The sequence below is a fragment of the Hyla sarda genome, unplaced genomic scaffold (genome assembly GCF_029499605.1).
Source record: "Hyla sarda isolate aHylSar1 unplaced genomic scaffold, aHylSar1.hap1 scaffold_949, whole genome shotgun sequence".
In the NCBI taxonomy this organism is placed as follows: domain Eukaryota; kingdom Metazoa; phylum Chordata; class Amphibia; order Anura; family Hylidae; genus Hyla; species Hyla sarda.
The window spans coordinates 22,848-37,272 of NW_026610979.1; the positions used below are offsets into that span (position 1 = coordinate 22,848).

Genomic DNA, 14,425 nt, shown 5'->3' on the forward strand with positions numbered 1-14,425 from the left:
ATTGGGGAAGGGATGAGATTTTATATTTCTTCATAAGCATTAATCTTATTTTGTCAATTAGGAACATTCAGCACCCACCCGCTATCAAGGCAGCTGCCTATCATGTCATGCCCTACCTGCACAGGTGTGCTGGCTACTCAAATGATCCAATTAAGGAGGCCATTTAGTCAGCAGCAGCAGAAGTCCTGTGCCTGGACGCTCCAACAGCGGCCAGACACAAGCAGAAGCAGCAGAAGCAGCAGCAGCACCACCTTTTGTTTTTTGGCTGCAGCAGCAGCAAGGCCCACAGGGCTGGCTAGCTGGCTAGCCAGCAAGCAGGTAGCAATGAAAGTAGGAATCTTTCTTTTTAACCCTGTAAGGGGGTGGTGCACTGTACCCGAAGATACTGCCATATCGGGTCAATGCATAGGGCGACGGAAGCAAGCTTCGAAATCGGCCCCCGTTCTCAAAAATCCATTTAATATATGGTCCCCAGATAGGGGACGTATCAGATATTAAACTGATAAGAACAGATACTACACTTGATCTTAGCCAAAAGGCCGAGAAGCGATAACCGTGAAAGGGGCGGGCCCAACAAGGTGCCCTTCATGGGCACTATCACTGCTTGCTGTCAGGGAGGCTGCCAGACAATTTTCCATGCACACTCTGGGCTGGGGGGCAGTCAACCACCAGTACACACAGCAGAACCTAAACCCATACCATTATTGCTAAGCAGCAAGACAGGGGCCCATTGCACTCCCACGGGGCCTTTTTAAATGCAATCCATAACCCGGATTTGCCAGGAACCCTTCTTACTCCTCCTACTTGCATGTGACACTGGGCTTAGGATCTGCATAGGAAACACACACACAAGCACACACCTACCTTTGTTGCCTGCAGATGCCTCCTTGGCTGTCCCCAAACGGTATCAAACCAACACCCACGGGAAGCTGTAAGCATAGAGGACATGCCTGCACCCCATTGGACTTACCTGTGTGGGTTAAACCCGGGTTATTTGACAACCTATGGCGGTGATGGTTCTGCTCAGGCAGAGCAGTGCTGATGCTCCTCATAAAGCTGTCGCTGCTGTGAAGGTTCTAGGTGACATCACAAATCCCTATGGTTACATACACAACAAAGCTGGGTTGTTGTTGTTTACACTCTGCAAGGCCTGTGGAAGTGAGTGACATCATAGCACTGTAGTTCTGAGGGTTCTAGATGGATGCAACAATCTCCTGTTGCTTCTATGAAGGCCATAATAGACGACATCACCAAACAGCTCCATAGTCACATACACAGCAAAGGAGAGATGTTGTTTACACCTAGTGATGTCAGTGGTATTGAGTGACATCACAGCACAGTGCTAAGGCTCCTGGGCCTGGACACAGCAGCGGCTGCAATATCTCAACGGAGAATACGTTTATATATATGTGTGTGTGTGCGCGTATATATATATATATATATATATATATATATATATATATATATATTTCTCCGCCGAAATCACTTTTAAACCCATTTCCACCTTTTTTTCCCTTCTCTTCCTCTTACTTTTTTTTCACGTTTTTTTACGTTTTTCTCCTTTTCGCCTCTTTTCTGGGCGTATTATTCTTCTTTTTCTTCTTTTTTTTCGTCTAATGCATACCCCATCAGTGCAGCAATGCTTATTCAATACCGCCAGCAGATGGAGACACTGGGGGATAATTTTCTAAGGATTTATACTGATTTTTCCTGTCTGAATTTGTCGCACAGAAAGTTGCAGGCCAAATATGTGTGACATTTCTGCGACTTTAGCTTCTAGAGCATTTTTACAACATTATACATAGGTGCTGAATACATAAAAAGCGACTGTTCAGCGACAGACAAGTCGCATCGGCTGAAAGTAGGCCAGAATGTCAGTCCATGTTGGAGCAGGTTTAGATACAGTCTAAAGTATAGATCTCAAAGTCTGTGCACAGAATTTAGCAAGGGCCTCGCACCTTCTGATGCATCAGGTAGGTGCACAATAGCATAGCCTAACCCTCTGTACTTTGGTCTATATTGATGCGGGACATAGACAGCCAGCTGATGACCAATCCATTAGTGCAATGGATGGCTGGAAGCATTTGTCTTTGCCTTTGCAATACCACAGAAGCAATGCATGGTCAATGTACAGCAATGACACACCTGTGTGAACAGCCAGGAGACCCCCCCCCCCCCATGTTATGTTACATAGTTACATAGTTAGTACGGTCGAAAAAAGACATATGTCCATCAAGTTCAACCAGGGAATTAAGGGGTAGGGGTGTGGCGCGATATTGGGGAAGGGATGAGATTTTATATTTCTTCATAAGCATTAATCTTATTTTGTCAATTAGGAACATTCAGCACCCACCCGCTATCAAGGCAGCTGCCTATCATGTCATGCCCTACCTGCACAGGTGTGTGTCACGATGCCGGCTGGCAGGTAGTGGATCCTCTGTGCCAGAGAGGGATTGGCGTGGACCGTGCTAGAGGATCGGTTCTAAGTCACTACTGGTTTTCACCAGAGCCCGCCGCAAAGCGGGATGGTCTTGCTGCGGCGGTAGTGACCAGGTCGTATCCCCTAGCAACGGCTCAACCTCTCTGGCTGCTGAAGATAGGCGCGGTACAAGGGAGTAGACAGAAGCAAGGTCGGACGTAGCAGAAGGTCGGGGCAGGCAGCAAGGATCGTAGTCAGGGGCAACGGCAGAAGGTCTGGAATCACAGGCAAGGAACACACAAGGAACGCTTTCACTGGCACTAGGGCAACAATATCCGGCGAGGGAGTGAAGGGGAAGTGAGGTGATATAGGGAAGTGCACAGGTGTAAACACTAATTGGAACCACTGCACCAATCAGCGGTGCAGTGGCCCTTTAAATCGCAAAGACCCGGCGCGCGCGCGCCCTAGGGAGCGGGGCCGCGCGCGCCGGGACAGAACTGACGGGGAGCGAGTAAGGTACGGGAGCCGGGGTGCGCATCGCGAGCGGGCGCTACCCGCATCGCGAATCGCATCCCGGCCGGAGGTAGTAACGCAGCGCCCCGGGTCCGTGGAACCGACCGGGGCGCTGCAGTGAGGGAAGTGTAGCGAGCGCTCCGGGGAGGAGCGGGGACCCGGAGCGCTCGGCGTAACAGTACCCCCCCCCTTGGGTCTCCCCCTCTTCTTGGGGCCTGAGAACCTGAGGATCAGACTTTTGTCCAGGATATTGTCCTCAGGTTCCCAGGACCTCTCTTCTGGACCACAACCCTCCCAATCCACTAAAAAAAAAGTTCTTCCCCTGACCTTTTTAGAGGCCAAAATCTCTTTGACAGAGAAGATGTCCGAGGAGCCGGAAACAGGAGTGGGAGGAACAGATTTAGGAGAAAAACGGTTGAGGATGAGAGGTTTAAGAAGAGAGACGTGAAAGGCATTAGGGATACGAAGAGAAGGAGGAAGAAGAAGTTTGTAAGAGACAGGATTAATTTGACACAAAACTTTAAAAGGACCAAGATAGCGTGGTCCCAACTTATAGCTCGGGACACGGAAACGGACATATTTAGCGGAGAGCCATACCTTGTCTCCAGGGGAAAAAATGGGAGGAGCTCTTCTTTTCTTATCTGCGAATCTCTTCATGCGAGAAGAAGCCTGTAAGAGAGAAATTTGGGGTCTCTTTCCATATGGTGGAAAGATCACGAGAAATTTCATCCACAGCGGGCAGACCAGAGGGCAAGGGGGTAGGGAGGGGGGGAAGAGGGTGACGGCCGTACACCACGAAAAACGGAGATTTGGAGGAAGATTCAGAGATTCTGAAATTATACGAGAATTCGGCCCAAGGTAGAAGATCTGCCCAGTCATCCTGGCGGGAGGAAACAAAATGTCGTAAATAGTCACCCAAGATCTGGTTAATTCTCTCTACTTGTCCATTGGATTGAGGATGGTATGCAGAAGAAAAATTTAATTTAATCTTGAGTTGTTTACAGAGAGCCCTCCAGAATTTAGACACAAATTGGACGCCTCTATCCGAGACGATCTGTGTAGGCAACCCGTGAAGACGAAAAATGTGTACAAAAAATTGTTTAGCCAACTGAGGCGCTGAAGGAAGACCAGGAAGAGGGATGAAATGTGCCATTTTGGAGAATCGATCAACGACCACCCAAATAACAGTGTTGCCATGGGATGGGGGCAAGTCAGTAATAAAATCCATACCAATCAGAGACCAAGGTTGTTCGGGGACAGGTAGAGGATGAAGAAAACCAGCGGGCTTCTGGCGAGGAGTCTTATCCCGGGCACAGATAGTGCAGGCTCGCACAAAGTCCACCACATCAGTCTCTAGAGTCGGCCACCAATAGAAGCGAGAGATGAGTTGCACAGATTTCTTGATGCCCGCATGACCTGCGAGATGGGAGGAGTGACCCCATTTGAGGATCCCAAGGCGTTGGCGTGGAGAAACAAAGGTCTTTCCTGGAGGAGTTTGCCTGATGGAGGCTGGAGAAGTGGAAATCAGGCAGTCAGGAGGAATGATGTGTTGAGGAGAGAGTTCAATTTCAGAGGCATCTGAGGAACGAGAGAGAGCATCGGCCCTAATGTTTTTATCAGCAGGCCGAAAGTGAATTTCAAAATTAAATCGGGCAAAGAACAGAGACCACCTGGCCTGACGAGGATTCAGCCGTTGGGCAGACTGGAGGTAGGAGAGGTTCTTGTGATCGGTGTAAATAATAACTGGAAATCTTGATCCCTCCAGCAGATGCCTCCATTCCTCAAGTGCTAATTTAATGGCTAGAAGCTCTCGATCCCCGATGGAGTAGTTCCTCTCCGCCGGAGAGAAGGTCCTGGAAAAAAAACCACAAGTAACAGCATGCCCGGAAGAGTTTTTTTGTAGAAGGACAGCTCCAGCTCCCACTGAGGAGGCATCAACCTCCAATAGGAAGGGTTTAGATGGGTCAGGTCTGGAGAGCACGGGAGCCGAAGAAAAGGCAGACTTGAGTCGTTTAAAGGCGTCTTCCGCTTGAGGAGGCCAAGACTTGGGATCGGCATTTTTTTTTGTTAAAGCCACAATAGGAGCCACAATGGTAGAAAAATGTGGAATAAATTGCCTGTAATAATTGGCGAACCCCAAAAAACGTTGGATGGCACGGAGTCCGGAGGGGCGTGGCCAATCTAAGACGGCAGAGAGTTTATCTGGGTCCATTTGTAGTCCCTGGCCAGAGACCAAGTATCCTAGAAAAGGAAGAGATTGGCATTCAAACAGACATTTCTCAATTTTGGCATAGAGTTGATTATCACGAAGTCTCTGAAGAACCATACGGACATGCTGGCGGTGTTCTTCAAGATTGGCAGAAAAAATCAGGATATCGTCCAGATATACAACAACACAGGAGTATAGTAGATCACGAAAAATTTCATTAACAAAGTCTTGGAAGACGGCAGGGGCGTTGCATAGACCAAAGGGCATGACCAGATACTCAAAGTGTCCATCTCTGGTGTTAAATGCCGTTTTCCATTCATCCCCCTCTCTGATGCGGATGAGATTATAAGCACCTCTTAAGTCCAGTTTGGTAAAAATATGGGCACCTTGGAGACGATCAAAGAGTTCAGAGATGAGGGGTAGGGGGTAGCGGTTCTTAACCGTGATTTTATTAAGACCGCGGTAGTCAATGCAAGGACGTAGAGAGCCATCTTTTTTGGACACAAAGAAAAATCCGGCTCCGGCAGGAGAGGAGGATTTACGGATAAAGCCCTTTTTTAAATTTTCTTGGACGTATTCAGACATGGCAAGAGTCTCTGGGACGGACAGAGGATAGATTCTGCCCCGGGGTGGAGTAGTGCCCGGGAGGAGGTCAATGGGACAATCATAAGGCCTGTGAGGAGGTAGAGTCTCAGCTTGTTTTTTGCAAAAAACGTCCGCAAAGTCCATATAGGCCTTAGGGAGACCGGTTACATGAGGAAGCACAGGGACACGGCAAGGTTTACTGGGAACCGGTTTTAAGCAGTCCTTGGAACAAGAGGGCCCCCAACTCTTGATCTCCCCAGTGGACCAATCCAGGATTGGGGAATGGAGTTGAAGCCAGGGAAGTCCAAGAAGGATTTCAGAAGTGCAATTGGGGAGGACCAACAGTTCAATCCTCTCGTGATGAGATCCGATGCACATTAGAAGGGGCTCCGTGCGGAAACGTATAGTACAGTCCAATCTTTCATTGTTTACACAATTGATGTAGAGGGGTCTGGCGAGACTGGTCACCGGGATGTTGAACCTGTTGACTAGAGAGGCTAAGATGAAATTTCCTGCAGATCCAGAGTCCAGGAAGGCCACAGCAGAGAAGGAGAAGGCAGAGGCAGACATCCGCACAGGCACAGTAAGACGTGGAGAAGCAGAGTAGACATCAAGGACTGTCTCACCTTTGTGCGGAGTCAGCGGACGTCTTTCCAGGCGGGGAGGACGGATAGGACAATCCTTCAGGAAGTGTTCGGTACTAGCACAGTACAGGCAGAGATTCTCCATGCGGCGTCGTGTCCTCTCTTGGGGTGTCAGGCGAGACCGGTCGACCTGCATAGCCTCCACGGCGGGAGGCACAGGAACAGATTGCAGGGGACCAGAGGAGAGAGGAGCCGGGGAGAAGAAACGCCTCGTGCGAACAGAGTCCATATCCTGGCGGAGCTCCTGACGCCGTTCGGAAAAACGCATGTCAATGCGAGTGGCAAGATGGATGAGTTCATGTAGGTTAGCAGGGATTTCTCGTGCGGCCAGAACATCTTTAATGTTGCTGGATAGGCCTTTTTTAAAGGTCGCGCAGAGTGCCTCATTATTCCAGGATAATTCTGAAGCAAGGGTACGGAACTGTACGGCATACTCGCCAACGGAAGAATTACCCTGGACCAGGTTCAACAGGGCAGTCTCAGCAGAAGAGGCTCGGGCAGGTTCCTCAAAGACACTTCGAATTTCCGAGAAGAAGGAGTGTACAGAGGCAGTGACGGGGTCATTGCGGTCCCAGAGCGGTGTGGCCCAAGCCAGGGCTTTTCCAGACAGCAGGCTGACTACGAAAGCCACCTTAGACCTTTCAGTGGGGAACTGGTCCGACATCATCTCCAAGTGTAATGAACATTGGGAAAGAAAGCCACGGCAAAACTTAGAGTCCCCATCAAATTTATCCGGCAAGGATAGTCGTATTCCAGAAGCGGCCACTCGCTGCGGAGGAGGTACAGGAGCTGGCGGAGGAGATGATTGCTGGAGCTGTGGTAGTAACTGTTGTAGCATAACAGTCAGTTGAGACAGCTGTTGGCCTTGTTGCGCAATCTGTTGTGACTGCTGGGCGACCACCGTGGTGAGGTCAGCGACAACTGGCAGAGGAACTTCAGCGGGATCCATGGCCGGATATACTGTCACGATGCCGGCTGGCAGGTAGTGGATCCTCTGTGCCAGAGAGGGATTGGCGTGGACCGTGCTAGAGGATCGGTTCTAAGTCACTACTGGTTTTCACCAGAGCCCGCCGCAAAGCGGGATGGTCTTGCTGCGGCGGTAGTGACCAGGTCGTATCCCCTAGCAACGGCTCAACCTCTCTGGCTGCTGAAGATAGGCGCGGTACAAGGGAGTAGACAGAAGCAAGGTCGGACGTAGCAGAAGGTCGGGGCAGGCAGCAAGGATCGTAGTCAGGGGCAACGGCAGAAGGTCTGGAATCACAGGCAAGGAACACACAAGGAACGCTTTCACTGGCACTAGGGCAACAATATCCGGCGAGGGAGTGAAGGGGAAGTGAGGTGATATAGGGAAGTGCACAGGTGTAAACACTAATTGGAACCACTGCACCAATCAGCGGTGCAGTGGCCCTTTAAATCGCAAAGACCCGGCGCGCGCGCGCCCTAGGGAGCGGGGCCGCGCGCGCCGGGACAGAACTGACGGGGAGCGAGTAAGGTACGGGAGCCGGGGTGCGCATCGCGAGCGGGCGCTACCCGCATCGCGAATCGCATCCCGGCCGGAGGTAGTAACGCAGCGCCCCGGGTCCGTGGAACCGACCGGGGCGCTGCAGTGAGGGAAGTGTAGCGAGCGCTCCGGGGAGGAGCGGGGACCCGGAGCGCTCGGCGTAACAGTGTGCTGGCTACTCAAATGATCCAATTAAGGAGGCCATTTAGTCAGCAGCAGCAGAAGTCCTGTGCCTGGACGCTCCAACAGCGGCCAGACACAAGCAGAAGCAGAAGCAGCAGAAGCAGCAGCAGCACCACCTTTTGTTTTTTGGCTGCAGCAGCAGCAAGGCCCACAGGGCTGGCTAGCTGGCTAGCCAGCAAGCAGGTAGCAATGAAAGTAGGAATCTTTCTTTTTAACCCTGTAAGGGGGTGGTGCACTGTACCCGAAGATACTGCCATATCGGGTCAATGCATAGGGCGACGGAAGCAAGCTTCGAAATCGGCCCCCGTTCTCAAAAATCCATTTAATATATGGTCCCCAGATAGGGGACGTATCAGATATTAAACTGATAAGAACAGATTTTTTTTTTTTTTTTTTTATCTAAAGCCGAGGAACGTGCTTTCGATTCACCCAAAGTGCAAGAAAAAGTGCAAACGTGTTACACTAAAAAAAACGTGCACAAAGGATGCGGTCTATCGCAAGCCCTTCTCCGATAGGAGAGAGGCCCCCCAACAAACCTTACCCTTCGCCTCCGGACCAAAAGGTACCTGCGAGGTTCCAGGTTCGATGTCCCTTTTCGCCGAAGCTACTAGGAGACCACAAATGCTCGCGGCATCCCCCTTGGCGTTAGCCAAGGTATCTGCCCGCAGAGCCGATTACGGTAGGTACCCTGCGAAGCAGGAGTACCCGGGGTGTTTGCAGGGAGGTGCGGAACCTAATGGCCACACACACCTCCCCTAGACCGCCAGGAGGGACACCCAGAAGGGCTACCGCATCCTGACAAATCCTGTGAACACACAACACGCAAAAAGTGACACAGTGAGACAAAAAATAAATAAATAAGTGAATGTGTGCAGATATACTGCCCGGACATCCGGCCGGATCTATAAAAATTTCTCTGATCCTAGCCAGAAGGCCGGGAATCAAGAGGTGAGTGCCACAAGGTGAAGAGATTATGGTGCCCGTGCTTCAACTCAGTGAGCCTATTCTCCCAGTGAGTTTCGGCACCTCGGGGTCACCACTCCCCGAGGCACAAAAGTACCTCGGCTCTAGACCCTCTCAGCCTCATGGCGAGACCCGGAGGGAACAGGTCACATCGGGGCAGCCGTCGAGCTGATTCCTCAGAACCAGCCCCGGAAAGCCCTGGTACACCTGCATCCTCCATGCAGCACCCATCCCCACCAGCATGAAAACTGATAAGAACAGATACTACACTTGATCTTAGCCAAAAGGCCGAGAAGCGATAACCGTGAAAGGGGCGGGCCCAACAAGGTGCCCTTCATGGGCACTATCACTGCTTGCTGTCAGGGAGGCTGCCAGACAATTTTCCATGCACACTCTGGGCTGGGGGGCAGTCAACCACCAGTACACACAGCAGAACCTAAACCCATACCATTATTGCTAAGCAGCAAGACAGGGGCCCATTGCACTCCCACGGGGCCTTTTTAAATGCAATCCATAACCCGGATTTGCCAGGAACCCTTCTTACTCCTCCTACTTGCATGTGACACTGGGCTTAGGATCTGCATAGGAAACACACACACAAGCACACACCTACCTTTGTTGCCTGCAGATGCCTCCTTGGCTGTCCCCAAACGGTATCAAACCAACACCCACGGGAAGCTGTAAGCATAGAGGACATGCCTGCACCCCATTGGACTTACCTGTGTGGGTTAAACCCGGGTTATTTGACAACCTATGGCGGTGATGGTTCTGCTCAGGCAGAGCAGTGCTGATGCTCCTCATAAAGCTGTCGCTGCTGTGAAGGTTCTAGGTGACATCACAAATCCCTATGGTTACATACACAACAAAGCTGGGTTGTTGTTGTTTACACTCTGCAAGGCCTGTGGAAGTGAGTGACATCATAGCACTGTAGTTCTGAGGGTTCTAGATGGATGCAACAATCTCCTGTTGCTTCTATGAAGGCCATAATAGACGACATCACCAAACAGCTCCATAGTCACATACACAGCAAAGGAGAGATGTTGTTTACACCTAGTGATGTCAGTGGTATTGAGTGACATCACAGCACAGTGCTAAGGCTCCTGGGCCTGGACACAGCAGCGGCTGCAATATCTCAACGGAGAATACGTTTATATATATGTGTGTGTGTGCGCGTATATATATATATATATATATATATATATATATTTCTCCGCCGAAATCACTTTTAAACCCATTTCCACCTTTTTTTCCCTTCTCTTCCTCTTACTTTTTTTTCACGTTTTTTTACGTTTTTCTCCTTTTCGCCTCTTTTCTGGGCGTATTATTCTTCTTTTTCTTCTTTTTTTTCGTCTAATGCATACCCCATCAGTGCAGCAATGCTTATTCAATACCGCCAGCAGATGGAGACACTGGGGGATAATTTTCTAAGGATTTATACTGATTTTTCCTGTCTGAATTTGTCGCACAGAAAGTTGCAGGCCAAATATGTGTGACATTTCTGCGACTTTAGCTTCTAGAGCATTTTTACAACATTATACATAGGTGCTGAATACATAAAAAGCGACTGTTCAGCGACAGACAAGTCGCATCGGCTGAAAGTAGGCCAGAATGTCAGTCCATGTTGGAGCAGGTTTAGATACAGTCTAAAGTATAGATCTCAAAGTCTGTGCACAGAATTTAGCAAGGGCCTCGCACCTTCTGATGCATCAGGTAGGTGCACAATAGCATAGCCTAACCCTCTGTACTTTGGTCTATATTGATGCGGGACATAGACAGCCAGCTGATGACCAATCCATTAGTGCAATGGATGGCTGGAAGCATTTGTCTTTGCCTTTGCAATACCACAGAAGCAATGCATGGTCAATGTACAGCAATGACACACCTGTGTGAACAGCCAGGAGACCCCCCCCCCCCCCCCCATGTTATGTTACATAGTTACATAGTTAGTACGGTCGAAAAAAGACATATGTCCATCAAGTTCAACCAGGGAATTAAGGGGTAGGGGTGTGGCGCGATATTGGGGAAGGGATGAGATTTTATATTTCTTCATAAGCATTAATCTTATTTTGTCAATTAGGAACATTCAGCACCCACCCGCTATCAAGGCAGCTGCCTATCATGTCATGCCCTACCTGCACAGGTGTGCTGGCTACTCAAATGATCCAATTAAGGAGGCCATTTAGTCAGCAGCAGCAGAAGTCCTGTGCCTGGACGCTCCAACAGCGGCCAGACACAAGCAGAAGCAGCAGAAGCAGCAGCAGCACCACCTTTTGTTTTTTGGCTGCAGCAGCAGCAAGGCCCACAGGGCTGGCTAGCTGGCTAGCCAGCAAGCAGGTAGCAATGAAAGTAGGAATCTTTCTTTTTAACCCTGTAAGGGGGTGGTGCACTGTACCCGAAGATACTGCCATATCGGGTCAATGCATAGGGCGACGGAAGCAAGCTTCGAAATCGGCCCCCGTTCTCAAAAATCCATTTAATATATGGTCCCCAGATAGGGGACGTATCAGATATTAAACTGATAAGAACAGATACTACACTTGATCTTAGCCAAAAGGCCGAGAAGCGATAACCGTGAAAGGGGCGGGCCCAACAAGGTGCCCTTCATGGGCACTATCACTGCTTGCTGTCAGGGAGGCTGCCAGACAATTTTCCATGCACACTCTGGGCTGGGGGGCAGTCAACCACCAGTACACACAGCAGAACCTAAACCCATACCATTATTGCTAAGCAGCAAGACAGGGGCCCATTGCACTCCCACGGGGCCTTTTTAAATGCAATCCATAACCCGGATTTGCCAGGAACCCTTCTTACTCCTCCTACTTGCATGTGACACTGGGCTTAGGATCTGCATAGGAAACACACACACAAGCACACACCTACCTTTGTTGCCTGCAGATGCCTCCTTGGCTGTCCCCAAACGGTATCAAACCAACACCCACGGGAAGCTGTAAGCATAGAGGACATGCCTGCACCCCATTGGACTTACCTGTGTGGGTTAAACCCGGGTTATTTGACAACCTATGGCGGTGATGGTTCTGCTCAGGCAGAGCAGTGCTGATGCTCCTCATAAAGCTGTCGCTGCTGTGAAGGTTCTAGGTGACATCACAAATCCCTATGGTTACATACACAACAAAGCTGGGTTGTTGTTGTTTACACTCTGCAAGGCCTGTGGAAGTGAGTGACATCATAGCACTGTAGTTCTGAGGGTTCTAGATGGATGCAACAATCTCCTGTTGCTTCTATGAAGGCCATAATAGACGACATCACCAAACAGCTCCATAGTCACATACACAGCAAAGGAGAGATGTTGTTTACACCTAGTGATGTCAGTGGTATTGAGTGACATCACAGCACAGTGCTAAGGCTCCTGGGCCTGGACACAGCAGCGGCTGCAATATCTCAACGGAGAATACGTTTATATATATGTGTGTGTGTGCGCGTATATATATATATATATATATATATATATATATATATATATATTTCTCCGCCGAAATCACTTTTAAACCCATTTCCACCTTTTTTTCCCTTCTCTTCCTCTTACTTTTTTTTCACGTTTTTTTACGTTTTTCTCCTTTTCGCCTCTTTTCTGGGCGTATTATTCTTCTTTTTCTTCTTTTTTTTCGTCTAATGCATACCCCATCAGTGCAGCAATGCTTATTCAATACCGCCAGCAGATGGAGACACTGGGGGATAATTTTCTAAGGATTTATACTGATTTTTCCTGTCTGAATTTGTCGCACAGAAAGTTGCAGGCCAAATATGTGTGACATTTCTGCGACTTTAGCTTCTAGAGCATTTTTACAACATTATACATAGGTGCTGAATACATAAAAAGCGACTGTTCAGCGACAGACAAGTCGCATCGGCTGAAAGTAGGCCAGAATGTCAGTCCATGTTGGAGCAGGTTTAGATACAGTCTAAAGTATAGATCTCAAAGTCTGTGCACAGAATTTAGCAAGGGCCTCGCACCTTCTGATGCATCAGGTAGGTGCACAATAGCATAGCCTAACCCTCTGTACTTTGGTCTATATTGATGCGGGACATAGACAGCCAGCTGATGACCAATCCATTAGTGCAATGGATGGCTGGAAGCATTTGTCTTTGCCTTTGCAATACCACAGAAGCAATGCATGGTCAATGTACAGCAATGACACACCTGTGTGAACAGCCAGGAGACCCCCCCCCCCCCCATGTTATGTTACATAGTTACATAGTTAGTACGGTCGAAAAAAGACATATGTCCATCAAGTTCAACCAGGGAATTAAGGGGTAGGGGTGTGGCGCGATATTGGGGAAGGGATGAGATTTTATATTTCTTCATAAGCATTAATCTTATTTTGTCAATTAGGAACATTCAGCACCCACCCGCTATCAAGGCAGCTGCCTATCATGTCATGCCCTACCTGCACAGGTGTGCTGGCTACTCAAATGATCCAATTAAGGAGGCCATTTAGTCAGCAGCAGCAGAAGTCCTGTGCCTGGACGCTCCAACAGCGGCCAGACACAAGCAGAAGCAGAAGCAGCAGAAGCAGCAGCAGCACCACCTTTTGTTTTTTGGCTGCAGCAGCAGCAAGGCCCACAGGGCTGGCTAGCTGGCTAGCCAGCAAGCAGGTAGCAATGAAAGTAGGAATCTTTCTTTTTAACCCTGTAAGGGGGTGGTGCACTGTACCCGAAGATACTGCCATATCGGGTCAATGCATAGGGCGACGGAAGCAAGCTTCGAAATCGGCCCCCGTTCTCAAAAATCCATTTAATATATGGTCCCCAGATAGGGGACGTATCAGATATTAAACTGATAAGAACAGATACTACACTTGATCTTAGCCAAAAGGCCGAGAAGCGATAACCGTGAAAGGGGCGGGCCCAACAAGGTGCCCTTCATGGGCACTATCACTGCTTGCTGTCAGGGAGGCTGCCAGACAATTTTCCATGCACACTCTGGGCTGGGGGGCAGTCAACCACCAGTACACACAGCAGAACCTAAACCCATACCATTATTGCTAAGCAGCAAGACAGGGGCCCATTGCACTCCCACGGGGCCTTTTTAAATGCAATCCATAACCCGGATTTGCCAGGAACCCTTCTTACTCCTCCTACTTGCATGTGACACTGGGCTTAGGATCTGCATAGGAAACACACACACAAGCACACACCTACCTTTGTTGCCTGCAGATGCCTCCTTGGCTGTCCCCAAACGGTATCAAACCAACACCCACGGGAAGCTGTAAGCATAGAGGACATGCCTGCACCCCATTGGACTTACCTGTGTGGGTTAAACCCGGGTTATTTGACAACCTATGGCGGTGATGGTTCTGCTCAGGCAGAGCAGTGCTGATGCTCCTCATAAAGCTGTCGCTGCTGTGAAGGTTCTAGGTGACATCACAAATCCCTATGGTTACATACAC

At 49.4% G+C, this 14,425-nt stretch overlaps 4 non-coding genes and 1 pseudogene across 4 annotated transcripts; all 5 read right to left on the minus strand.

Annotated features, from left to right (window-relative positions):
- Positions 1-360: 360 nt before the first annotated feature.
- On the minus strand, positions 361-551 carry LOC130350529 (U2 spliceosomal RNA). The gene has a single exon (XR_008887619.1). It is a non-coding gene; the product is annotated as a U2 spliceosomal RNA (small nuclear RNA).
- A 7,728-nt stretch (positions 552-8,279) lies between these two features.
- Positions 8,280-8,464, minus strand: LOC130350518 (U2 spliceosomal RNA). Its single transcript, XR_008887611.1, has one exon. It is a non-coding gene; the product is annotated as a U2 spliceosomal RNA (small nuclear RNA).
- Positions 8,465-9,157: 693 nt separating this feature from the next.
- Positions 9,158-9,317, minus strand: LOC130350521 (U2 spliceosomal RNA; annotated as a pseudogene).
- Positions 9,318-11,393: 2,076 nt separating this feature from the next.
- LOC130350530 (U2 spliceosomal RNA) lies at positions 11,394-11,584 on the minus strand. Its single transcript, XR_008887620.1, has one exon. It is a non-coding gene; the product is annotated as a U2 spliceosomal RNA (small nuclear RNA).
- Positions 11,585-13,673: 2,089 nt separating this feature from the next.
- LOC130350531 (U2 spliceosomal RNA) lies at positions 13,674-13,864 on the minus strand. Its single transcript, XR_008887621.1, has one exon. It is a non-coding gene; the product is annotated as a U2 spliceosomal RNA (small nuclear RNA).
- Positions 13,865-14,425: the final 561 nt, after the last annotated feature.